Below are 27,436 nucleotides of genomic sequence, written 5' to 3' on the forward strand. Positions count from 1 at the left end.
CTGAAGAGACTAACAAACAGAAGAAGATACAACAGAGGGAAACGCCTTGGAAGCTACAGGCAATAGATCAAAACCCTGTGGTTACTACGGACTACATAGGAAGGGGCCTATAGATCTTGAGAAATATAAATCTGACCAAGGAACTAGCCAAAAATGAACTGAACCCACAACACCCAAAAAAAAAAAAAAAAAGCCCTAGATATATTTTTATTATTTTTACGATCATTCTTTCTTTTTTTTTTTAATTAAAAAAAAAAAATTTTAAGTCCTCTATTGTTCCTTTAATTTTCACTTTTATAACCTATTACTTTGCAAAAAAAAAAAAAAGACCCTATTTTTTTCTTCTTCAGCAAACTTCATATATATATATTCTATAATTTTTTGACCTTGTTTTTTTTTGTTGTTGTTGTTCTTGTTTTTGTTTTTTCCTTCTTTTCTTTAACATTGTATTTTTGAAATTCCAAACTCTACTCTAGATTTTTAATTTTCGCTTTTTGGTATATGTTATCAATTTTGTACCTATAGTTTTTTTTTTATATAATTTCTGTGACTTTTTTTTTTTCCTTTTTTTTTCTTCTTCTCTGTTTCTTTCTCTTCTTCTTTTATATAACATTGTATATCTGAAATTCCAAACTTTACTCTAGATTTTTAATTTATGCTTTTTGGTATTTGATATCAATTTTGTACCTGTATTTTCTTTATAATTTTTGTGACATTGTTCGTATTTGTTTGTTTGTTTTCTCTCTTTCTTTCCTTCTTCTTTTCTTTAACATCGTATTTTTGAAATTCCAAACTCTACTCTAGATTTTTAATTTTCGCTTTCTGGTATTAGTTATCAATTTTGTACCTGTACTTTCTTTATAATTTTCGCGACCTTGTTTGTTTTTGTTTGTTCGTTCTTTCTCTCTTTCTTTTCCTTCTTCTTTTCTTTAACATCGTATTTTTGAAATCCCAAACTCTACTCTAGATTTTTAATTTTTGCTTTTATGTATTTGTTACCAATTTTGTACCTTTAAGGACCCAATCTTCAGGACCCATTTTTCACTAGGGAGTGAGATTACTGGCTTGACTGCTCTCCTTTGCCTTTCACATCTTTTCTTTTCTCAGCTATTGGTAAGGCCCCCTCGAACAACCATTTTCCTTTTTTCCAGAGGATGGTCTTGATCACTACCTCCTGTACAATGTCAGGAACTTCCATCCATAGTTCTTCAGACACTCGATCAGATCTAATCCCTTGAATCTATTTGTCACTTTCACTGTATAATCATAAGAGATTTGATTTAGGTCATACTGGAAAGTTATGTTATTTAGGTCATACCTGAAAGGTAGGTCATACTTGAAAGTTATTTAGGTCATACCTGAAAGTTATGTTATTTATGTCATATCTGAAAGGTAGGTCATACCTGAAAGTAGTGGTTTTCCCTACTTTATTCCATTTAAGTCTGAACTTGGCAACAAGGAGTTTGTGATCTGAGCCACAGTCAGCTCCTGGTCTTGTTTTTGCTGACTCTCTATAGCTTCTCTATCTTTGGCTGCAAATAATATAATCAATCTGATTTCAGTATTGACCATCTGGTGATGTCCATGTATAGTCTTCTTTTGTATTTTTGGGAGAGAGTGTTGGCTATGAGCAGTGCATTTTCTTGGCAATACTCTATTAGCCTTTGCCCTGCTTCATTTTATACTCCAAGGCCAAATTTGCCTGTTACTCCAGGTATCTCTTCATTTCCTAATTTTTCATTCCAGTATCTTATATTGAAAATGACATCTTTTGGGGTGTTAGTTGTAGAAGGCTTTGTAGGTCTTCATAGAACTGTTCAACTTCATCTTCTTCTACTCCATTTCTTCTAAGGGATTCTTGCTCACCGTAGTGTATACAATGGTCATCTGAGTTAAATTTGCCCATTCCAGTCTCTTTTATTTTGGTCATTCCTAAAATGTTGATGTTCACTCTTGCCATCTCCTATTTGACCACTTACAATTTGCTTTGATTCACGGACTGAACAGTCCAGGTTCCTATGCAAGTATTGCTCTTTACAGCATCAGACTTTACTTTCATCAACAGTCATATCCACAACTGAGTGTTGTTTTTCTTTGGTTCCTTCTCTTCATTAATTCTTGAGTTATTTCTCCACTAATCTTCAGTAGCATATTTGGCACCTAGCAACCTGGGAAATTAATCTTTCAGTGTCCTGTATTTTTGCTTTTTCATACTGTTGATGAGGTTCTCAAGAAGGGGTTTGCCATTCCCTTCTCCAGTGGATCATATTTTGTCAGAACTCTCCACCATAACCAGTCTGTCTTGGGTGGCCCTAAACAGCATGGCCCATAGTTTCATTGAGTTAGACAAGGCTGTGGTCCTTGTGATCAGATTGGTTAGTTTTCTGTGATTGTGTTTTTCATTCTGTCTGCCTTCTGATGGATGAGGATATGAAACTTATGGAAGTTTCCTTATGGGAGAGACTGATTTGGGCGAAAACTGGGTCTTATTCTGATGGGCGGGGGCATGCTCAGTAAATCTTTATTCCAGTTTTCTGTTGATGGGTGGGGCTGTGTTCCCTCCCTGTTGTTTGACCTGAGGTCAAACTATGGTAGCAGTAGTGAAGATAATGAAGACCTCCTTCAAAAGGTCCCATGCATGCACTGCTGCAACTCAGTGCCCCCAACCCTGCAGCAGGCCATCACCAATGCACACTTCTGCCAGAGACTCCTGGACATTCACGGGCAACTCTGGGTCAGTCTCTTGTGAGGTCACTATCCCTTTCTCCCTTGGTCCTGGTGCATATAAGATTTTGTTTGTGTCCTTCAACAGTCCGTTTCCCCAGTCCTGTGTAAGTTCTAGTGGCTCTATGGAGGGGTTAATGGTGCCTCCTCCAAGAGGGCTTATGGCTCCTCCTAGAAGGCTTATGCCATACCCAGGTCTGCTGCACTCAGAACCTCTGCCCCTGATGTAGTCCACTGCTGACCAGTACCTCTGCAGCAGACACTCAGACAGAGTTCTGGCTCAGTATCTGTGGCGTCTCTGGGTCCTGGTTGCACAAGGTTTGTTTGAGCCCTCCAATCATCTCTGGAGGGTATGGAGTTTGATTCTAAATGTGATTTTGCCCCTCCTACTGTCTTTCTTGGGCTTCTTCTTTGCCCTTTGATACGGGGTATCTTTTTTTGGTGGGACTCAACATTCACCTGTTGATTTCTCAGCAGAAGGCTCTAATTTTGGAGTTCTTGCAAAAGATGAGTGCACTTACTTCTACTCTGCTATCTTGAAGAGCAAAGTGCAATTCCAGAGTGCAATCTCAAAAACAACAGAATGGTCTTTGTTTATTTCCAAGACAAACCATTCAATTTTACTGTAATCCAAGTCTATGCCTCAACCACTAATGGTGAAGAATCTGAATGTTTCCATGAAGGCCTATAAGACCATCTAGACTTAACTAACATCAAAAAAAAAAAAAAAAGATATTCTTTTCATCATATGGGAATATGGGACTGGAATGCAAAAGTAGGAAGTCAAGACACACCTGGAGTAACAGGCAAGTTTTGCCTTGGAGTACAAAATGAAGCAAAGCAAAGACTAACAGTGTTTTGCCAAGAGAACACACTGGGCATAGCAAACACCATCACTGAACAACACAAGAGACATCTCTACACAGGGACATCACCAGATGGTCAATGTCAAAATCACATTGATTATATTCTTTGCAGCTGAAGATGGAGAAGCTCTATAGAGTTAGCAAAATAAGGCCAGGAGCAGATTGTGGCTCAGACCATGAACTCCTTATCACAAAACTCAGACTTAAATTGAAGAAAGTAGGGAAAACCATTAGACCATTCAGGAATACCTTAATCAAATCCCTTATGAATATATACAGGAAGTCAAAAATAAATTCAAGGGATTAGAAAAGATAGAATACCTGAAGACCTATGGATGGAGGTTTGTAGCATTGTACAGAACATGTTGACCAAAAGAATCCCCGAGAAAAATAAATGCAAAACGGCAAAATGTCTGTTTGAGGATTCCTTACAAATAGCAGAGGAAGAAGAAAAATGAAGTGCAAAGGAGAAAAGGATGAATGTAGAGTTCCAAAGAATAGGAAGGAGAGATAAGAAAGCCTTTCTAGGAAAACATGTAAAGAAATGAAAGCAATAGAATGGGAAAGACTAGCGATCTCTTCAAGAAAATTAGGTATACTAAGAGACATTTCATGTAAAGATGGACACAAAGGAAAGAAACAGTATGGACCTAACAGAAGCAGAAGATATTAGGAAGAGGCAACAAGAATACACAGAAGAAATACACACAAAAAGTCTTGACTTGACTAGCCACGATAGTTTGATCACTCACCTAGAGCTAGGCAGCCTGGAGTGTGAAGTCAAGAGGGCCTTAGGAAACATCACCACGAACAAAGCCAATGGAAGTGATGGAATCCAGCTAAGCTATCTCAAATCCTAAAATATAATGCAGCTGAAGTGAAGTGCTCAATATGCCAGCAAATTTGGAAAAATCAGCAGTGGCCACAAGACTGGAAAAATTCAGTTTTCATTTCAATCCTAACGAACATCAATGCCAAAGAATGTTCAAACTACCACATAATTGAACTCATTTCACATGTTAGCAAGGTAATTCTCAAAATCCTTCAAGATAGACTTCAGCAGTATGTGAACTGTACACTCCAGATGTACAAGACAGTTTTAGAAAAGGCAGTGGAATCAGAGATTAAGTTGCCAGCATCCACTGGATCATAGACAAAGCAAGAGAATTCCAGAGAAAATCTACTTCTCCTTCATTGACAACACTAATGCCTTTGACTGTGTAGCTCACGACAAAATGTGGAAACTTCTTAAAGAGATGGAACTACCAGAACACTGTACCTGCCTCTGAGAAAACTGTATGCAGGTCAAGAAGCAATAGTTAGAACCAAATGTGGAACAATGGACTAGTTCAAATTTGGAAAAGAGTATGTCAAGGGTGTATATTGTCACCTTGCTTATTTAACTTATATGCAGAGTACATCATGTGAAATGCTAGGTTTGATGAAGTTCAAGCTGGAATCAAGATTGTTGGGAGAAATAACAATAACCTCAAATATGCAGATGATGCCACCCTAATATAGAAAGCAAAGCACCACCAAAGAACGTCTTAATGAAGGTGAAAGAGGAAAGTGAAAAATCTGGCTTAAAACTCAACATTCAAAAGCTAAGAACATAGCATCTGGTCTTATCATGCCATGGCAAATAGATGGGGAAACAACAGAAACAGTAATGGATTTTATTTTCCTGGGATCCAAAATCACTTTGGATGGTGACTACAGGCATGAAAGAAAAATTAGGTTCCTTGGAAGCATAACTTGGAAGAAAAGTTATGACTAACCTAGACAGAATATTAAAAAGCAGAGACATTACTTCCCAACAAAGGTCCATCTAGTCAAGTCTATGGTTTACCCAGTAGTCATGTATGGATGTGAGAGTTGGACTATAAAGAAAGCTGAGCACTGAAGAACTGATGTTTTTGAACTGTGGTGTTGGAGAAGACTCTTGAGAGTTCCTTGGACTGCAAGGAGATCCAACCAGTCCATTCTAAAGGAGATAAGTCCTGAGTATTCATTGGAAGGACTGATGTTGAAGCTGAAACTCCAATATTTTGGCCACCTGATATGAAGAACTGACTCGTTTGAAAAGACCCTGATGCTGGGAGAGATTGAAGGCGAGTGGAGAAGGGGAAGACAGAGGATGAGATGGCTGGATGGCATCACCGACTCAATGGACATGAGCTTGAGTGAACTCCTGGAATTGGTGGTGGACAAGGAGGCCTGTAGTGCTGCTTTTCATGGGGTTGCAAATAGGCAGATATGATTGAGTGACTAAACAACAAATGTAGTTAATCCTTGAAAAAAAATTTATAAAGCTATAAACTACATGAACTAAAGGAAAAATAAAGACTCTTGGCAGTCTCCTTTCAAAAATCTGTAAAGAAAAAATATATGAGAATAGAAGTAGTTAAATCCCTTAATTTGAAGCCTACCTGCTTCAGTTACTTTTTAATACATATTCAACTTTAATAACTATATTACCAATTTGTGAGAATCAAGAGAGAAATAAGGAAATGACTTTCTGAACATGAAATTTCATTTATAGATAGAATTAAAAAAGCAATAATAATTTATAAACTTCATAGAGTTCTGTGCAGTGCTTCCTAAACAGTATTTTACTGTATTCTTATAAGTACTATGGTGTTATTCACCACATGTTTAAATGAGGAAACCACTGTTTCCAAAATGTTAAAATATCCAAGATCAACAAGCAGTATAGATGTAGGAGAACCAGAATTCAAAACTGGGTTGAGGATCATAGCTCGGTTGGTAAAGAATCCACCTGAAATGTAGGAGGCCCCAGTTTGATTCCTGGGTCAGAAAGATCCCCTGGAGAAAGGATAATCTACCCACTAGAGTATTTTTAGCCTTCCCTTGTATCTCAGTTGGTAATGAATCGGCCTGAAACATGGGAGACCTGGGTTTGATCCCTGGGTTGTGAAAATCCCCTGGAGAAGGAAAAAGGCTACCCACTCCAAAAACCTGGCCTGGAGAATTCCATGGACTGTATAGTCCATGTGGTCACCAAGAGTTGGACATGACTGAGTGACTTCTGTTTGTTTTGTTATGAGAATCTCTACCTCAGTCAGTTCAGTCACTCAGTGGTATCTGACTCTTTGCAACCCCATGGACAGCAGCATGCCAAGCCTCCCTGTCCATCATGAACTCCTGGAGTTTATTCAAACTCATGTCCATTGAGTTGGTAATGCCATCCAACCATCTCATTCTCTGTCGTTCCCTTCTCCACTCGCCTTCAATCTTTCCCAGCATCAGAGTCTTTTAGAATGTTCAGCTCTTCCCATCAGGTGGCCAAAGTATTGGAGTTTCAGCTTCAACATCAATCCTTCCAATGAACGTTCAGGACTGACTTCCTCTAGCATGGACTGGTTGGAACTCCTTGCAGTCCAAAGTACTCTCAAAAGTCTTCTCCAACACTACAGTTAAAGCATCAATTCTTTGCTGCCCAGCTTTCTTTATAGTCCAGCACTCACATCCATACATGACTACTGGAAAAACCATAGCCTTGACTAGTCGGAACTTTGTTGTCAAAGTAATGTCTCTGCTTTTTAATATGCTCTCTAGGTTGATCATAACTTTTCTTCCAAGGAGTAAGTTTTTATTATTATTATTATTATTATTTCATGGCTGCAGTCACCATCTGCAGTGATTATGGAGCTCAAAAAAATAAAGTCTGCCACTGTTTCCACTGTTTCTCCATCTATTTGCCATGAGGTGATGGGGCTTAGTACCATGATCTTTGTTTGCTGAATGTTGAGCTTTAAGCCAACTTTTTCATTCTCCTCCTTCACTTTCATCCAGAGGCTTTTTAGTTACTATTCACTTTCTGCCATAAGGGAGCATGTAATTCTAACTTTTATACTATGCTATTCAAAGTAAACTACCCCCCCCCAAAAAAAAAAAAAAAAAAAGTAAACTCCCCATTTCAAATACGTTAGACCAAATTTCTAAATATCCTCCTAGCTAAAGATGTTGTTTTTTAGTCGCTAATTTATATTTAATTCTTTTATGATCCCTTGGAACTGTAGCAACCAGGGAAGTCCACTGGAGAAGGGAATGGCAAACCACTTCAGTGTTCTTGCTTTGAGAACCCCATGAATAGAATGAAAAGGTAAAAAGATAGGACACTGAAAGATGAACTTCCCAGGTTGGTAGGTGCCCAATATGCTATTAAAGATCAGTGGAGAAATAACTCCAGAAAAGAATGAAAGGATGGATTTAAAGCAAAAACAATACCCAGTTGTGGATGGGACTACTGATAGAAGCAAGATCCAGTGCTATAAAGAGCAATATTGCATAGGAACCTGGAATGTCAGGTCCATGAATCAAGGCAAATTGGAAGCGGTCAAACAAGAAATGGCAAGAGTGAATGTCGACATTCTAGGAATCAGAGAACTCAAATGGACGGAAATGGGTGAATTTAACTCAAATGACCACTATATCTACCACTGTGGGCAGGAATCCCTTAGAAGAAATGGAGTAGCCATCATCATCAACAAAAGAGTCCAAAATGCAGTACTTGGATGCAATCTCAAAAACAACAGAATGATCTCTGTTCATTTCCAAGGCAGACCATTCAATATCACAGGAATACAACTCTATGCCCCGACCAGTAACGCTGAAGAAGCTGAAGTAGAATAATTTTATGCAGACCTACAAGTTGTTTTAGAACTAACACCCAAAAAAGACGTCCTTTTCATATAGGGGACTGGAATGTAAATGTAGGAAGTCAAGAAACACCTGGACTAACAGACAAGTTTTGCCTTGGAATGCAAATGAAGCAGGGCAAAGGCTAATAGAGTTTTGCAAAGAAAATACACTGGGCATAGCAAACACCCTCTTCCCACAACACAAGAGAAGACTCTACACATGAACATCACCAGATGGTCAACATCAAAATCAGATTGATTATATTCTTTGCAGCCAAAGATGGCATAGCTCTATACAGTCAACAAAAACAAGACCAGGAGCTGACTGTGGCTCAGATCATAAACTCCATAATGACAAATTCAGATTTAAATTAAAGAAAGTGGGGAAAACCCCTAGACCATTCATATATGACCTAAATCAAATCCATTATGACTATACAGTGAAAATGAGAAATAGATTGAAGGGACTAGATCTGATAGACACCAGAGTGCCTTATGGACTATGGATGGAGGTCCACAGCATTGTAAAAGAGACAGGAATCAAGACCATCCCAAGGGAAAAAAAAAAAAAAGAGCAAAAACTCAAAATGGCTTGTTGAGGAGGCCTTAGAAATAGCTGTGAAAAGAAGAGAAGTGAAAAGCAAAGGAGAAAAGGAAAGAAATACCCATTTGAATGCAGAGTTCCAGACAATAGCAAGGAGAGATAAAAAAGCCTTCCTCAGTGATCAATGAAAAGAAATAGAGGCACGTGTATCCCAATGTTCATCGCAGCACTGTTTATAATAGCCAAGACATGGAAGCAACCTAGATGCCCATCAGCAGATGAATGGATAAGAAAGCTGTGGTACATATACACAATGGAGTATTACTCAGCCATTAAAAAGAATACATTTGAATCAGTTCTAATGAGGTGGATGAAACTGGAGCCTATTATACAGAGTGAAGTAAGCCAGAAGGAAAAACATAAATACAGTATACTAACGCATATATATGGAATTTAGAAAGATGCTAATAATAACCCTGTATATGAGACAGCAAAAGAGACACTGATGTATAGAACAGTCTTTTGGACTCTGTGGGAGAGGGGGAGGGTGGGATGATTTGGGAGAATGGCATTGAAACATGTATAATATCATATATGAAACGAGTCACCAGTCCAGGTTCGATGCACAATACTGGATGCTTGGGGCTGGTGCACTGGGATGACCCAGAGGTATGGTATGTGGAGGGAGGAGGGAAGAGGGTTCGTGATGGGGAACACATGAATACCTGTGGCAGATTCATTTTGATATATCACAAAACCAATACAATATTGTAAAGTTAAATAAAATAAAATTTAAAAAAAAAAGAAATAAAGGAAAACAATAGAATTGGAAAGACTAGAGATCTTTTTAAGAAAATTAGAGATACCAAGGGAGCATTTCATGCAAAGATGGGCTCAATAAGGGATAGAAATGGTATGGACCTAACAGAAGCAGAAGATATTAAGAAGTGGTGGCAAGAATACACAGAGGTACTATACAAAAAAAAAAAAAAAATCTTCACGACCCAGATAATCATGATGGTGTGATTATTTACACTGACCTAGGACAGACATCCTGGAATATGAAGTCAAGTGGGCATTAGGAAGCATTACTACCATCAAAGCTAGTGGAGGTGATGGAATTCCAGTTGAGCTATTTCAAATCCTAAAAGAGGATGGTGTGGAAGTGCTGCACTCAATATGCCAGAAACTTTGGAAAACTCGGTAATGGCTACAGAACTGGAAAAGGTCAGTTTTCATTTCAGTCCCAAAGAAAGGCAATGCCAAAAAATTCTCAAACTACTGCACAGTTGCACTGATCTAACACGCTAGTAAAGTAATGCTCTAAATTCTCCAAGCTAGGCTTCAGCAATAAGTGAACCGTGAACTTCAAGATGTTCAAGCTGGTTTTAGAAAAGGCAGAGGAACCAGAAATCAAATTGCCAACATCCACTGGATCAATGAAAAAGCAAGAGAGTTCCAGAAAAATATCTATTTCTGCATTATTGACTATGCCAAAGCCTTTGACTCTGTGGATCACAATAAACTGTGGAAAATTCTGAAAGAGATGGAAATACCAGACCACCAGACCTGCCTCTTGAGAAACCGATATGCAGGTCAGGAAGCAACAGTTAGAACTTGACATGGAACTACAGACTGGTTCCAAATAGGAAAAGGGGTATGTCAAGGCTGTATATTGTCACCCTGTTTATTTAACTTATATGCAGAGTACATCATGAGAAATGCTGAGCAGGTGGAAGCATAAGCTAGAATCAAGATTGCTGGGAGAAATATCAATAACCTCAGATATTCAGATGACATGATTCTTATGGCAGACAGTGAAGAAGATCTAAATAGCCTCTTGATGAAAGTGAAAGAGGAGAGTGAAAACTTTGGCTTACAGCTCAATATTCAGAAAACTAAGATCATGGTATCCAGTCCCATCACTTCATAGCGATAGGTGGGGAAACAATGGAAACAGTGGCTGACTTTATTTTTTGGGACTCCATAATCACTGTAGATGGTGATTGCAGCCATGAAACTAAAAGAAGCTTACTCCTTGGAAGGAAAGTTATGAGCAACCTAGAGAGCATATTAAAAAGCAGAGACATTACTTTGTCAACAAAGGTCCATCTAGTCAAGGCTATGGTTTTTATGGTAGTCATGTATGGATGTGAGTGTTGGACTATAAAGAAAGCTGAGCACTGAAGAATTGAAGAAGACTCTTGAGAGTCCCTTGGACTGCAAGGAGATCCAGCCAGTCCATCCCCAAGGAGATCAGTCCTGGTAGTTCATTGGAAGGATTGATGTTGAACCTGAAACTCCAATAATTTGACCACCTGATGTGAAGAGCTGACTCATTTGAAAAGACCCTGATTCTTGGAAAGATTGAACACAGAAGGAGATGGGTATTGCAGAGGATGAGATGTTTGGATGGCATCACCAACGTAATTGACATGGATTTGTGTAGACTCCGGCATTTGGTGATGGACAGAGAGGTCTGGCTTGCCGTGGTTCGTAGGGTCACAAAGAGTCGGACACAGCTGAGCTACTGAACTGAACTGGAAATGTAGCCCACCAGGCTTCTCTAAATGGGGCTTCCTTGGTAAGAATACTGTAGTGAATTGGCCATTTACTTCTTCAAGGGATCTTTCCAACCCAGGGGTCAAACCCGTGTCTCCTACATTGGCAGGTAGTATTTTGTTCCACTGAATCCCCTAACACAATGAGCTTCAGTGTTTATGCTGTTTTGCTTGGAATCTAGGTGGTTTTAGTGTAATAACAGGGATCCTTAAAGGAAGAAATTTCTCTGACTTTTAGATGAAGAGAAAGTCAGACAGATTCAAATTGTGAAGAGAATGTGTGGTCCTTGCTGCTTTGAAGATAAGAAGTAATGTAAGTGGCCTCTAGAAACTGAGAACTTTACCTGGATCATAGTCTACAAGGAAATCAAAACTTCAGATTTAAGAAAATGAATTCTTCTTATAATTTGAATGAGTTTGGAAGTAGACTTTTCCCCAGAGTCTCCAGATTGTTAATCTTTAGATCAAAATGTCAAAGAAGAATAATATTCAGCTAATGAGAGGGTGTTAAACTTGATCTAAATTAGAAATGGTACATTCTGTTGTCCTTCACAGCTGCCATTTTAGAAAAAGAAAAAAGCCAAGACAGAAACTAAAACTGAAAAATAAAGCCAGATAATTACATGGTAACAGGAAAAGCCACATCAGGTCCTCAGAGCACCCAAGGTCTCTTTTGGTGACACATTCCAAACATGCTAGGAAAGTGACAACATAATAATCAAAAAGAATGTGTATCTATGCAAGGTCATATTCAGAGGCCTAGAAAAAAACCAGATTAACAGTTATGGAGAAAGTGAGAAAGTGGTAATAAAATTTTTCATCTTGAAACCTATAAAGTTGATCCTTCATCTACCAGAGGTGAGAACACATCTAACTAGGTCATTAAGCACAGCAAGCTTCAGGCAAAAGTGAGAATGAGATACCACTAAAAGACAATTTATCAGCAAGTTAGACCTTCAGCCCTCAGCACATTATGTAATTCAACCTCTCATATGACTTATTCTAGACATGATAATGATTGCAGTTACTTTGCATTAGGTATTTTTTTAAACTATGGGAACTACACAAATAATAAAAAATGCTTATGAGAAGCAGGATTTCAGTCAATTCTAGGTCAAATTTCCTGCACTTATACAGTCAAGAGTGCTTTAGCATTTTCATCCATTAAGTAAGCTTCTGAGTGATAACCTGCACTCCCTTGTACAACTTGCCCTTGATTGATGTATAAATTCTCTGTAATTCTAATTATTTGCACAAAGGGTATATACTAGGTGTGTGAGAAGTGAATCAAGCCCCAATATTTATGGGAGAAAGCCACAAAGTACTGGGAGCTCATACAAATTAAAGAAAGATAACACAGAAAAACATGTGGCTCATTACATTTGAATAGCTACATTGTCTCTTCCCCAATAATTCAATTATTTGAATTGTGAATGGTGTATGGAGTGCTTTGATTCAAAAGGCTGTCCCTGGGATGTTATTAATCAAGTGACATAGTGTTACAGTCAAGAAAGGTGAATAAGCTCAATATTCTGTACATTGTACTTATAGTCAACACTCACGTAGTACAGTTTGCAAAATTAAACAAAATTAAAAGGTCATTTTTCCTCTCTCTTACATTAAAAATTCTACTCAGAATAGAACTACCATATGACCCAGCATTCCCACTGGTGGGCATACACACTGAGGAAACCAGAATTGAAAGAGAAACGTGAACCCCAATGTTCATCGCAGCACTGTTTACAATAGCCAGGACATGGAAGCAACCTAGATTTCCATTGGCAGATGAATGGATAAGAAAGTGCAGTACACATACACAATAGAATATTACTCAGCCATTAAAAAGAATGCATTTGAATCAGTTCTAATGAGGTGGATGGAACTGGAGCCTATTATACAGAGTGAAGTAAGCCAGAGAGAAAAACACCAATGCAGTATACTAACAGATATGTATAGAATTTAGAAAGATGGTAATGATGACCTGATATGCAAGACAGCAAAAGAGACACAGATGTAAAGAATAGTCTTTTGGACTCTGTGGGAGAAGGTGAGGGGTGATGATTTGAGAGGGTAGTATTGAAATGTGTATGTTATTACATGTGAAGTGGATCGCCTGTCTAGGTTTGATGCCTGAGACAGGGTGCTCAGGGTTGGTGCACTGGGATGACCCTGGGGGATGGAATGGGGAGGGAGGTGGGAGGGGGGTTCTGGATGGGGATCATATGTGTGCCTGTGGCTGATCATGTTGATGTTTAGCAAAAACCACTGCAATATTGTAAAGTAATTAACCTCTAATTAAAATAAATTTTAAAATTTTAAAAAAGAAAAAAAAAAGAGAATATTCATTCTGGAATAGAATCAAGATATATATGGCCTAAAATATATAATGTCCAAACATTATGTCATTACTTTAATTTTCTAAGAAATAAGACATGTTATTTTCTACCTCCATTTATCATTAAAACGTTGATAGGTTGAGAGAGAGGTAAGAGGGAAGTTCAGGATGGGGGACACATGTACACCCATGGTTGATTCATGTCAGATCAGATCAGATCAGATCAGTCACTCAGTCGTGTCCGACTCTTTGTGACCCCATGAATCGCAGCACGCCAGGCCTCCCTGTCCATCACCAACTCCCGGAGTTCACTCAGACTCACGTCCATCAAGTCAGTGATGCCATCCAGCCATCTCATCCTCTGTCGTCCCCTTCTCCTCCTGCCCCCAATCCCTCCCAGCATCAGAGTCTTTTCCAGTGAGTCAACTTTTCGCATGAGGTGGCCAAAGTACTGGAATTTCAGCTTTAGCATCATTCCTTCCAAAGAAATCCCAGGGCTGATCTCCTTCAGAATGGACTGGTTCGATCTCCTTGCAGTCCAAGGGAATCTCAAGAGTCTTCTCCAACACCAGAGTTCAAAAGCATCAATTCTGCGGCACTCAGCCTGCTTCACAGTCCAAATCTCACATCCATACATGATCATAGGAAAAACCATAGCCTTTACTAGACGAACCTTCGTTGGCAAAGTAATATCTCTGCTTTTGAATATGCTATCTAGGTTGGTCATAATTTTCCTTCCAAGGAGTAAGCATCTTTTAATTTCATGGCTGCAGTCAACATCTGCAGTGATTTCAGAGTCCAGAAAAATAAAGTCTGACACTGTTTCCACTGTTTCCCCATCTATTTCCCATGAAGTGGTGGGACCAGATGCCATGATCTTCATTTCCTGATGTTGAGCTTTAAGCCAACTTTTTCACTCTCCACTTTCACTTTCATCAAGAGGCTTTTTAGTTCCTCTTCAGTTTCTGCCTTAAGGGTGGTGTCATCTGCATATCTGAGGTTATTGATATTTCTCCCGGCAATCTTGATTCCAGTTTGTGTGTCTTCCAGTCCAGCATTTCTCATGATGTACTCTGCATATAAGTTAAATAAACAGGGTGACAATATACAGCCTTGACAAACTCCTTTTCCTATTTGGAACCAGTCTGTTGTTCCATGTCCAGTTCTAACTGTTGCTTCCTGACCTCATACAAATTTCTCAAGAGGCACATCAGGTGGTCTGGTATTCCCATCTCTTTCAGAATTTTCCACAGTTTATTGTGATCCACACAGTCAAAGGCTTTGGCATAGTCAATAAAGCAGAAATAGATGTTTTTCTGGAACTCTCTTGCTTTTTCTATGATCCAGCGGATGTTGGCAATTTGATCTCTGGTTCCTCTGCCTTTCCTGAAACCAGCATGAACATCAGGAAGTTCACAGTTGATGTATTGCTGAAGCCTGGCTTGGAGAATTTTGAGCATTACTTTACTAGCGTGTGAGATGAGTGCAAATGTGTGGTTGTTTGAGCATTCTTTGGCATTGCCTTTCTTTGGGATTGGAATGAAAACTGACCTTTTCCAGTCCTGTGGCCACTGCTGAGTTTTCCAAATTTACTGGCGTATTGTGTGCAGCACTTTCATAGTATCATCTTTCAGGATTTAAAATAGCTCAACTGGAATTCAATCACTTCCACTAGCTTTGTTCGTAGTGATGCTTTCTAAGGCCCACTTGACTTCAAATTCCAGGATGTCTGGCTCTAGGTGAGTGATCACACCATCGTGATTATCTGGGTCATGAAGATCTTTTTTTGTACAGTTCTGTGTATTCTTGCCACCTCTTCTTGATATCTTCTGCTTCTGTTAGGTCCATATATATCATTTCTGTCCTTTATCAAGCCCATCTTTCCATGAAATGTTCCCTTGGTATCTCTAATTTTCTTGAAGAGATCTCTAGTCTTTCCCATTCTGTTGTTTTCCTCTATTTGTTTGCATTGAATCACTGAAGAAGGCTTTCTTATCTCTTCTTGCTATTCTTTGGAACTCTGCATTCAGATGCTTATATCTTTCCTTTTCTCCTTTGCTTTTCGCTTCTCTTCTTTTCACAGCTATTTGTAAGGCCTCCTCAGACAGCCATTTTGCTTTTTTGCATTTCTTTTCTATGGGAATGGTCTTGATCCCTGTCTCCTTTACAATGTCACGAACTTCATTCCATAGTTCATCAGGCACTATGTCTATCAGATCTAGGCCCTTAAATCTATTTCTCACTTCCACTGTATGATTCATGTCAGTGTATGGCAAAACCCACCACAGTATTGTATAAAGTAATCAGCCTCCAATTAAAGGAAATAATTTTAAAAAAAGAAAAGAGGATGTTGTTATTTTTAATTTGTGCCAGAATCTTGCTGCATAGAAATGAGCATGCCAACTCCAGAAAAGATTTTATTATAAAAGCTATTGCTATTATATCACCATACACTGTAAAACTATTGGGTGGCCAAAAGATTGGTTCAGGTTTTTCTATAACTTTTTGGTCAACCTAATATAATTGATATAGTTTATTTTTTTAATAAAAGTCTTTTAATAACAAGCCCATCAGCTTATTTATTCACTAGATATCATTTAATAGTCTCAAGATGGCCTTAAGAGATAGGAAAATAAGGCACAAATACAGACAAACCCATAACATGACAAAATCTCAGGCAAACGTTGTAGAAATGCTTCTCCCTCTTCCAGTGTGAACAATGCACACATGAATCAGAGCACATCTTTGAGAAATACCATTGGTAGTGCCACACTTGCATTTTATTAGATTATTTCTTATGGTCTGAACACTCATAAAAATGAGTCTAATCAGTTAATCTTGTAAGAGGTGTAGTAAAATTAGCATTCAATAAGAAAACAAGTAAATCAGGCATTTATACCATTTAATAGTATATAAAATTTATCAGCAGACTCCTTTTTAGCTTCAATTTTTAAAAATTGTTTTAAAATAAAACTGCAAGTGTGAAAACTATGCTCCAAAACACCTGAGGTCCTAGATCACTGAATTTAGGCATTCCTGCTATCACACTTGACAGTTTGTTCTCATGGAAAATAAAGGAGTTGAAGGAAAAAGATTACCCTACTGAACTTGCATCACAAAAGTATGTGTTTAAAAAATTAGAATTATTTTGTTTATCTTCTAAACAGAATAGAATCTCCCAGAGACCAAAGGTCATATTAGGCATAACAGTGGTATGTATGATGCTTGGCCCACAGCATGTGTGTGCATGTTCAGTCAATAAGTCACGTCTGACAATTTGTAACCCAAAACTCAACATTCAGAAAACAAAAATCATGGCATCTGGTCCTGTCACTTCATGGGAAATAGATGGGGAAACAGTGGAAGCAGTGTCAGACTTTATTTTTTGGGGCTCCAAAATCACTGCAAATGGTGATTGCAGTCATGACATTAAAAAATACTACTCCTTAGAAGGAAAGTTATGACCAACCTAGATAGCATATTCAAAAGCAGAGACATTACTTTGCCAACAAAAGTCCATCCAGTCAAGGGTATGGTTTTTCCAGTGGTCATGTATGGATGTAAGATTTGGACTGTGAAGAAAGCTGAGCGCCACAGAATTGATGCTTTTGAACTGTGGTGTTGGAGAAGACTCTTAAAGAGTCCCTTAGACTGCAAGGAGATCCAACCAGTCCATTCTAAAGGAGATCAGTCCTGGATGTTCTTTGGAAGGAATGATGCTAAGGCTGAAACTCTAATACTTTGGCCACCTCATGTGAAGAGTTGACTCATTGGAAAAGTCTTTGATGCTGGGAGGGATTGGGGACAGGAGGAGAAGGGGACAACAGAGGATTAGATAGCTGGATGGCATCACTGACTCGATGGACATGAGTTTGAGTGAACTCCGGGAGTTGGTGATGGACAGTGAGGCCTGGTGTGCTGTGATTCATGGGGTTGCAAAGAGTCGGACACGACTGAGCGACTGAACTGAACTGAACTGAACTGAACCCAATGGACTGAAGCCCGCCAGACTCCTCTGTCCACAGGATTTCCCAAGCAAAAATACTGGGGTGGGTTGCCATTTCCCACTCCAGAGGATATTCTGGACTCATGGCTCAAACTCACGTCTCCTCCATCTCTTGCCTTGGCAGGCAGATCCTTTACCACTAAGCCATGTGGGAAGCCCTTCCTGGTCCACAGAGTAATTGTGAATATACAATAACTAACTGAATAACTTTTATGAGGATCTGTAGACTAAATCACTGGGTGGGGGGGGGGTGGGAAAAACTATTGAGCAGAACATCATGTCCATGTTATCAGTCTCAGAGAATTCCAACCACATGGAGGATAGTAAAGTTCATCACTGTGCCAACCTCCAGAAACAGAAATCCAAACACTTCTGCTCATTGAATCCTGGCCTCCAAGTTGGCAAGGAAAACATAATACCATCACGTCCTGATGAAACAATGGTTAACTTACATACAAATGCTTCATGGTGGGCATGGTTACTAGTTTCTTCTGGGTTTCTCTTGGCAGGGCATTTACCTGTGTAAATCACTCTTCTGCAATAACAACAGGATTGAGAATCTTTTCATGAAGGACAGACACAGCAGTGGGGTTGGCATGGTGACAAGAGATCACATACTTAAGCAGAACAAAAGGATACTCACTGAGCTTGAAGCAGTGAAACATATTCCTGCACAAGATAATAAGCCCAACACAGGCTTTGTGGCCTTTTTATTTCTTGATAAAGAAGTATCCCAAACCCCTGGCCCATCCTTAAGCAGCCAAATGAGTGGTAGAAAGATTGTGTTTGAGACTGCCTTTACTAAAAACAACCAAAATTACTTTTAATAGTTTATAGGCTAGAATTAGGGTTGGAGCTAGATATATGGTGCTTATGAAATTGTTTTCTTGAAAAGCTAAAATTATTTGGAATAATAAACTCATGAGAATTAGAAGAATCTTCCCCTTAGGTCACCTTTTATTATGTTTTTCAAAGCACTTATTATTGGAAAGTGCAACTCAATCATATCCAATAGCCAAGAGTCCTAGCTGAATAGATCTACAGAGATATATAGAGAGGTATGGATATTACACATTTGGAACAAGTCAGGTAGTGCTACAATTTTAAGTTACATTCATCAATTTATCTAGTGCATTTGATTTTGTAGAAACCTAAGACAAAGGAATAAGTAAGTATCTTGATTAGAATTCAAGCCATAAATCTTTAAGCATGCCCACCATCTGCTGCAGCATATTAGAGAACATACTAATAAGAAGCTACATCCCTGCATACCTTATATTTTATTGTGGTGTAGTCCTAGAGAAGGTAAAAAACATTTCATGATTTGGTACATTAAATACAAGCATATTTTTAAATTGTTTTTGTTCTGTAACTTCATCTAAAATTATATTTTCTTTCACAACCTATTAAATAATTCACAATATTATTTTCTTTCAGTTTACTGAAATTTAGAAATATAAATTTGCATTTTATTTTGTAATCTTTTGGTTTATTCTTAATGCTCTATATAGATAAATACCTTCAATGTTCACCAACTGCCATCTTGCTGAATATTTTCTAATCAGCTAACACATTCCTCAAAACAGCATAGAGTACAACATTTCCTGAAACTTGACAAAGATAAGCATATCATTTTGAATGTTTTAGAACTGAGAAACTTGAAACTGAGTGGTAGGAACAATTTCTTAGAACTCTGCATGAGCTGTTTGTGTGTGGTAATGAAGAAAGATGGAGATATTATAAAGACAAAGCATGTGTATAATTTAGTCTTTATTTCTCCAGTTAAAAGTTATCAATGCTATGGCATTTGTAATTAAATTAAAAAACCACTGGGATATACAATTCAGTTAATTACTAGCTCAGGAAATAGAGCATAAAGATGAGAGCATCTGGATCACCAAGATAAGGCTAAGTAGACAGGAGGCTAAGAGGAAGGCTTCCTATACCTTTCTCATAACGTGCCCTCATTTAATTTTCCAGCTACTAACAAAGCTAGCAAAAAGTTTTGAAATAATTGATGATCAGACTTAAAAGTTTGCAGTGTTTAATATTAGAAAGCCAGGGTTTCATTGACATCATCTTCTAAACGTTTTTACCAGTTGAAAATAATCAGAGTAGTTTTTCAAACTGTCATTAGAATTGAAAATAAAACTATTCATTGAGAAATGCAGGTAAGAAAATCAAAGTTGTAATCAGAAATAAGTATTTATGAAGCTATACATTCCCACTAAAATGTTTTGATATAAATGATTACTTATCATTAAACTTCTTCAATCCTGAATTATTTAAAGTGCATACAACATTGCAAGTTCTACAATGTGAATAAAATAGTTCCTTAAAACAGCCTTTTTCAGTGTCAGAATTTTCACAGTCAGCTTTTAAAGAACGCTCGCCTGAAAATCTCATGAAAAAATTATTTCCATAGCTGCCCATAGTGGCTGAAATCCTCCTAAACTGGTTGATCATAGTTAGAGTGGAAAAAATAAAACAACAACAAAAAAAGATGTTCCCAATAGGAATGTGTACATTTTCCTATATAGAAAAGTAAATAATTATATCAGAATTTGTTTATCATTATTTCCATTGCAATGACTGAAACTCAATGGAAACTAGGTTAAGGGAGGAAAAAAGATGTCTTATTGCCTTATGTAGCTAAAGTTGAAGGAATAATATTAATATTTCTTTCAGGCACAGATGAATCCAGTGGTTCAGGGCTGTCTCTTAGTCATACCAGTTCCCTCTCATGGTTCTGATAATTTGGTTTCTTTCTCAGTCTTTTTCAATGAGGTGATAATATAGGCCACAGCTCACCAGGAGTATATGATTCCAGGGACTAAGAAATATCCTCCTCCCATCTTTGCATGCTCTGATTCATCCAGACTTCCTTCTGTGCTCATGACTGGATCAGGCACTGTTATCAGAAGAATGGAGTTTGTGAGCTGTTCTCATAGAGCTGCCTGTGGGTAGCCTCACTACAGTCTCCTAACACTGAGTTGAGCTTTTCCTAGGAAGATAACATTTTAGGTAAATATTGAAGTACTAAGTATTAAAGCATCTAAACACACCTATCACCACATGCACAAACAATTCCCAAACATCTCCCTTCCTGGCTAACTTAAATGACTGGTACTTCTTTACCAATCACAGCTTTACCTTTGCTCTTGTCTTCGGTCCTTCCAGATATGATTAACTCAAATAACATCATAGAATAATTCCTATTTATGACACTATACAACACACAGCAAAAGTATTCTATGTATACATACCACAACAATAGAAATTAAACTCAAATGTACTCTTTGGGCAAAAAGACTTAAGAGACAAAGAGTCTTAATCCAATGAAAAGAATCCCGCCTCTGGACTTGAACAATATATTTGTGGAAATGTGTGCTAAAACTCTATTGCACATAATGTAACAAGGTAAAGGCACCCAGAGAAAGACATTTAGGAGGAAACTTGGCATCCCTGTGTCAGGGCATATGTGTGCCCTTGGGCTATTGCCAGGAGAGTTCTCAGTGAGCCAAGGCATAACAAAAGGAAGAGAAACAACATTTTCAGCTTTTCTGTAGAAGCCAGGAAAGGAAATGCAGTCTGGCAGCTGAGGTAAGGCCCATAACAAGTAATTGAGTGGGAGCACAGCTTTATAATCCGTCCCAAACAAAGGGGACTTGGACAGAAAATGCTCCTTTTGGAATCCTAACTGAAGGAATGTTGTTTCTGCCTGCCCACTTATTCATCAGATCTCACATCCATGTCTTTTACAACTAGCTTGTAAACAACTCTATTGGACACAATCCATTGTCTTTCACCTCTTCAAAATAGGCTCATGGAGAGTCCTTTCAGCAATTATAGACCTCTTTTATCTGCAGCACAGGTGGAGACTGAATTTAATGGCCTTAGATGATTGTGTCCTAAAATTACTTTGCTGCTGCAGGGTTTTCAGTTATTTTTCCTTTCCATATGGACCTTATTTGCTCTGCTCATGTTGTATTGATTCTAGTGACATTTAGGATATGTGCACTCTATGTTTCATTCTCATAGCTCCCATCAAAATCTGTTCTTACTGGTCATGCGAGCTATGAATGGCCAATGAAGAGTAATGTTGTATACATTTCCTGGGCCTTTCTATCTTCATCATAGAAGATGTATTGCCTGCTCCAGACAAAGAAACAAAGTCCATAAAGGGCATTGTCCACCTATATGATTTCTGTACGTAAGAACAAGTGACAGAGTGAAAGCAGTCAAAGGGGTACGCTGTGAATGTCCATATTGATATTTTGTGTTCTATAAGCTAAAGCACATCTGATTCTGAGACCCTTCCTCATGCTTGGTACATGATAAAGTGAGAATGTGGCAGATACTTAGAAAAATAGAAAATATCTAATGCTATACTCTTGGGTTGTAATACATTTTTTTTCCATTGATAACTGGGTACATGACCACTTGACATGTACGGTCTTTATTTCATTCACTTGTGTGGTGATGAAAAACTTGATTGACATGTAGACTATTCATTTTTCTTTTACCATAAAATACTGTCATAGCTTTAAGACTTGGAGATTCTCCCTCTCTGTACCATAGCTATTGGAATTTTCACTTCCTGTTTAGAGACTAAGATATCAACTAGATGTTGATGTCTCAAAATAAGACATAGAATACGTTGCCTCTTTGTTGTTTTGTCTCTAAGTCATGTATGATTCTTTGCGACGCCATGAAGTACAGCATGCCAGGTTTCTGTGTCCTTCACTATCTGCCTCAGTTTGCTCAAACTCATATCCAATGAGTCAGTGATTCCATTCAACCATCTCATTCTCTGTTGCCCCTTCTCCTATAGCATTTAATAAAGATTTGGAATGACAACATGCCTAAAATTTGCAGAAAAAAAATTAATAGTTTCTATAACATAGTTCACAAGCCGCTCTAAGGTAGTCAATAGGAAAAATCCTTCATTATGTGTAAAATTATGACATTCATGTATGTCAGTACCAGTAGAGTTTGTTTAGTACCTCTTGGCAGTTGCATATGTAAAGGAAACTAAAGTGAGCTCTCTGTAGCTTTGAGTCTCATAACATCAATTAGTAAGGAAATGAGGCATGCAACTTTCTTTTAATATTCTTCAACTAAGGTAAGGTCTATAGGATAAACAGGAAAAGCCAGTTTCAGTGGGAAAAGCCTTTTTTTTTTTTAAATTTTATTATATATGTTGCCACTAGGATCTGAGGAAGATCAATATGTTAATGTCAATATATTAACACCTATTTTACTAAATGGGATTTCCTTGGTGGCTCAGATGGTAAAAAATCTGCCCACATTGCAGGAAATTTGAGTTCTATCCCTGGGTCGAGAAGATCCCTTGGAGTAGGGAATGGCCACCCACTATAGTATTCTTGCCTGGAGAATTCCATAGACAGAAGAGCCTGGCAGGGTAAAGTCCATGGGTTCACAAAGAGTGGGGCATGACTGAGCATGTATTTTATGTATGCATTTTATTAAACTAACAAACATATTGTTTGTTTTAGATTTAGTTTACAATTATATAAATGCATATACACATTGTTACCTAAAACAATTATACTTACAGTTATTTCCCAGCAAAACTGGGTTTCATTGAGATCATCAGAGAATTGCAACACGAAGCCTGCAATCATGTCAAGTCACATGGAAGTGCCCAGCAAAAATGGAGAGGATAACTCATTTACAGAGGGGAAAAGGAAGTGAGGAAGTGAAATGTTAGTTTCTCAGTCATGTCTGACTCTCTGCGAATCTATGGACTGTAGTCTATAAGGCTCCTCTGTCCATGGAATTATCCAGGCAAGAATGTTGGAGTGGATTGTCATTTCCTTCTCCAGGGGATCTTCCCGACCCAGGAATTGAACCCTGGTCTCCTGCACTGCAGGCAATTCTTTACCCTCTGAGCACAGGGCTATAGTAACTAGAGTCTATGGCTTTTCATTAGCTGAGTTGTGACAGCTTATCACTGGCTGAGCTGTAGGCAGAAAAGAAAATCTTTCTTCTTGTTGTTGGGCTCTGCTACTGTCACAAGATGTGTGAGCTCCCAGTTCTGGTTTCCCAATTTTATTTAATTGAGGTTTCTGTTTATTCATTTTTACAAGGTATATTTATATGTAAATGTATATATTTATGGATTTCCCTGATAGCTCAGTTGGTAAAGAATCCACCTACAATGCAGGAGACTAGTGTTTAATCCCTGGGTCCAGAAGATACCCTGGTGAAGGAGTTGACAACCCACTCCAATGATCTTGCCTGGGAAATCCATATAAATACATATTTATCTTTAAAATAAGACAGATTGTATTATACATGATTTCAACAATTTTAAAGGTAAGGTAATTGAGAGAACTCAGGAAACTCCATAGGGTACACTCATAAAGTCTTTGATAAAGACACATAATATAGCAAAAGAAATAAGCAAAGATCAGTGAAGTTTACATTTTCCAAAACAAATCTCAGAGCTTCTTCTCAGTCACACAGCAGATATCCCATCATCTGACTGTGATTCATAAATATGAAACACCTTATTCTCAGGTGAGCCAAAGAGCAAGCTTACTAAAGAGTCTTTTATCCTCTATTGGTCACCCAGCTAAAACCATGTGCATACCATCAACTATACACATTTGATAAATAATGTAAGCACACTAGTACAAAAGGTGAGTTTAAGAATTTACCCATCATAAATCACAAGGTAATTGTCCATCTAGTTAAGGCTATGGTTTTTCCAGTAGTCATGTGAGAGTTGAACTATAAAGAAAGCTGAGCAGTGAAGAACGGATGGTTTTGAACTGTGGTGTTGGAGAAGATTCTTGAGAGTCCCTTGGACTGCAAGGAAATCCAACCAGACCATCCTAAAGGAAATCAGTCCTGAATATTCATTGGAAGGACTGATTTTGAAGCTGAAACTCCAATACTTTGTCCACCTGATGAGAAGAACTGACAGATCAGAAAAGACCCTGATTCTGGGAACGATGAAGGTGGGATGAAAAGGTGACAGCAGAGGATGAGATGAGATGTTTGGATGGCATCACCAACTCAATGGACATGAATTTGAGTAAACTCTGAGAGTTGGTGATGGACAGGGAGGCCAGGCATGCTGTAATCTATGGGGTTGCAAGGAGTTGGAGACGGCTGAGTGACTGAACTGCACTGAACTGAATATTCTTTCTCCCTATTTTGAAAGTCAGCATCATGTTCCTAGATATACTAATAGAAAAATGTTGAACAACCACAGATAGGCTGCAGGTTAAGCCAGTTCTAACACAGTAGTTCATTATAACATATTATCGACTCCTTTCCATGCCATGTTGCTTTACCTCTTTCAGTTCCGTTCAGTTCAGTCGCTCAGTCGTGTCCGATTCATTGCGACCCCAAGAATCACAGCACGCCAGGCCTCCCTGTCCATCGCCAACTCCTGGAGTTCACCCAGACTCGCACCCATTGAGGTAGTGATGCCATCCAGTCATCTCATCGTCTGTCGTCCCCTTATCCTCCTGCCCCCAATCCCTCCCAGCATCAGAGTGTTTTCCAATGAGTCAACTCTTCGCATGAGGTGACCAAAGTACTGGAGTTTCAGCTTTAGCATCATTCCTTCCAAAGAAATCCCAGGGCTGATCTCCTTTAGAACGGACTGGTTGGATCTCCTTACAGTCCAAGGGACTCTCAAGAGTCTTCTCCAACACCACAGTTCAAAAGCATCAATTCTTTGGTGCTCAGCTTTCTTCACAGTCCAACTCTCACATCCATACATGATCATAGGAAAAGCCATAGCCTTGACTAGACGAACCTTTGTTGGCAAAGTAATATCTCTGCTTTTCTTTTTTTTTTTTTTCTTAACTAATTTTATTTTATTTTATTTTATTTTCATATTTATTTTTTTTTAATTTTTAAAATTCAAAAAATTTCAGGTATACACGTGCTCCCCATCCTGAACACTCCTCCCTCCCCCCTCCCCATACCATCCCCCTGGGCCGTCCCAGCGCACCAGCCCCAAGCATCCAGCATCGTGCACTGAACCTGGAGTGGCATCTCGTTTCATACATGACATTTCACATGTTTCAATGCCATTCTCCCAAATCTTCCCACCCTCTCCCTCTCCCACAGAGTCCATAAGACTGTTCTATACATCAATGTCTCTTTTGCTGTCTCGTATACAGGGTTATCGTTACCATCTTTCTAAATTCCATATATATGCGTTAGTATACTGTATTTATGTTTTTCCTTCTGGCTTACTTCACTCTGTATAATAGGCTCCAGTTTCACCCACCTCATTAGAACTGATTCAAATGTATTCTTTTTAATGGCTGAGTAATACTCCATTGTGTATATGTACCACTGCTTTCTTATACATTCATCTGCTGATGGACATCTAGGTTGCTTCCATGTCCTGGCTATTATAAACAGTGCTGCGATGAACATTGGGGTACACGTGTCTCTTTCCCTTCTGGTTTCCTCAGTGTGTATGCCAAGCAGTGGGATTGCTGGATCATAAGGCAGTTCTATTTCCAGTTTTTTAAGGAATCTCCACACTGTTCTCCATAGTGGCTGTACTAGGTTGCATTCCCACCAACAGTGTAAGAGGGTTCCCTTTTCTCCACACCCTCTCCAGCATTTATTATTTGTAGACTTTTGGATCGCAGCCATTCTGACTGGCGTGAAATGGTACCTCATAGTGGTTTTGATTTGCATTTCTCTGATAAGGAGTGATGTTGAGCATCTTTTCATGTGTTTGTTAGCCATCTGTATGTCTTCTTTGGAGAAATGTCTATTTAGATCTTTGGCCCATTTTTTGATTGGGTCATTTATTTTTCTGGAGTTGAGCTGTAGGAGTTGCTTGTATATTTTTGAGATTAGTTGTTTGTCGGTTGCTTCATTTGCTATTATTTTCTCCCATTCTGAAGGCTGTCTTTTCACCTTGCTAATATCTGCTTTTCAATATGCTATCTAGGTTGGTCATAACTTTTCTTCCAAGGAGTAAGCGTCTTATAATTTCATGGCTGCAGTCACCATCTGCAGTGATTTTGGAGCCCAAAAAAATAAAGTCTGACACTGTTTCCATTGTTTCCCCATCTATTTATCATAAAGTGATTGGACCGAATGCCATGATCTTTGTTTTATGAATGTTGAGCTTTAAGCCAACCTTTTCACTCTCCTCTTTCACTTTCATCAAGAGGCTTTTTAGTTCCTCTTCACTTTCTGTCATAAGAGTGGTGTCATCTGCATATCTGAGGTTATTGATATTTCTCCTGGCAATCTTTATTCCAGCTTGTGTTTCTTCCAGTCCAGCATTTCTCATGATGTACTCTGCATATAAGTTAAATAAACAAGGTGACAATATACAGCCTTGACATACTCCTTTTCCTATTTGGAACCAGTCTGTTGTTCCATGACCAGTTCTAACTGTTGCTTCCTAACCTGCATACAAATTTCTCAAGAGGCAGATCAGGTGGTCTGGTATTCCCATCTCTTTCAGAATTTTCCACAGTTTATTGTGATCCACACGGTCAAAGGCTTTGGCATAGTCAATAAAGCAGAAATAGATGCTTCTCTGGAACTCTCTTGCTTTTTCAATGATCCAGTGGATGTTGTCAATTTGATTTCTGGTTCCTCTTCCTTTTCTAAAACCAGCTTGAACATCAGAAAGTTCACGGTTGACGTATTGCTGAAGCCTGGCTTGGAGAATTTTGAGCATTATTTTACTAGCCTGTGAGATGAGTGCAATTGT

This window comes from Bos indicus x Bos taurus, chromosome 1, assembly GCF_003369695.1.
Source record: "Bos indicus x Bos taurus breed Angus x Brahman F1 hybrid chromosome 1, Bos_hybrid_MaternalHap_v2.0, whole genome shotgun sequence".
Classification (NCBI taxonomy): domain Eukaryota; kingdom Metazoa; phylum Chordata; class Mammalia; order Artiodactyla; family Bovidae; genus Bos; species Bos indicus x Bos taurus.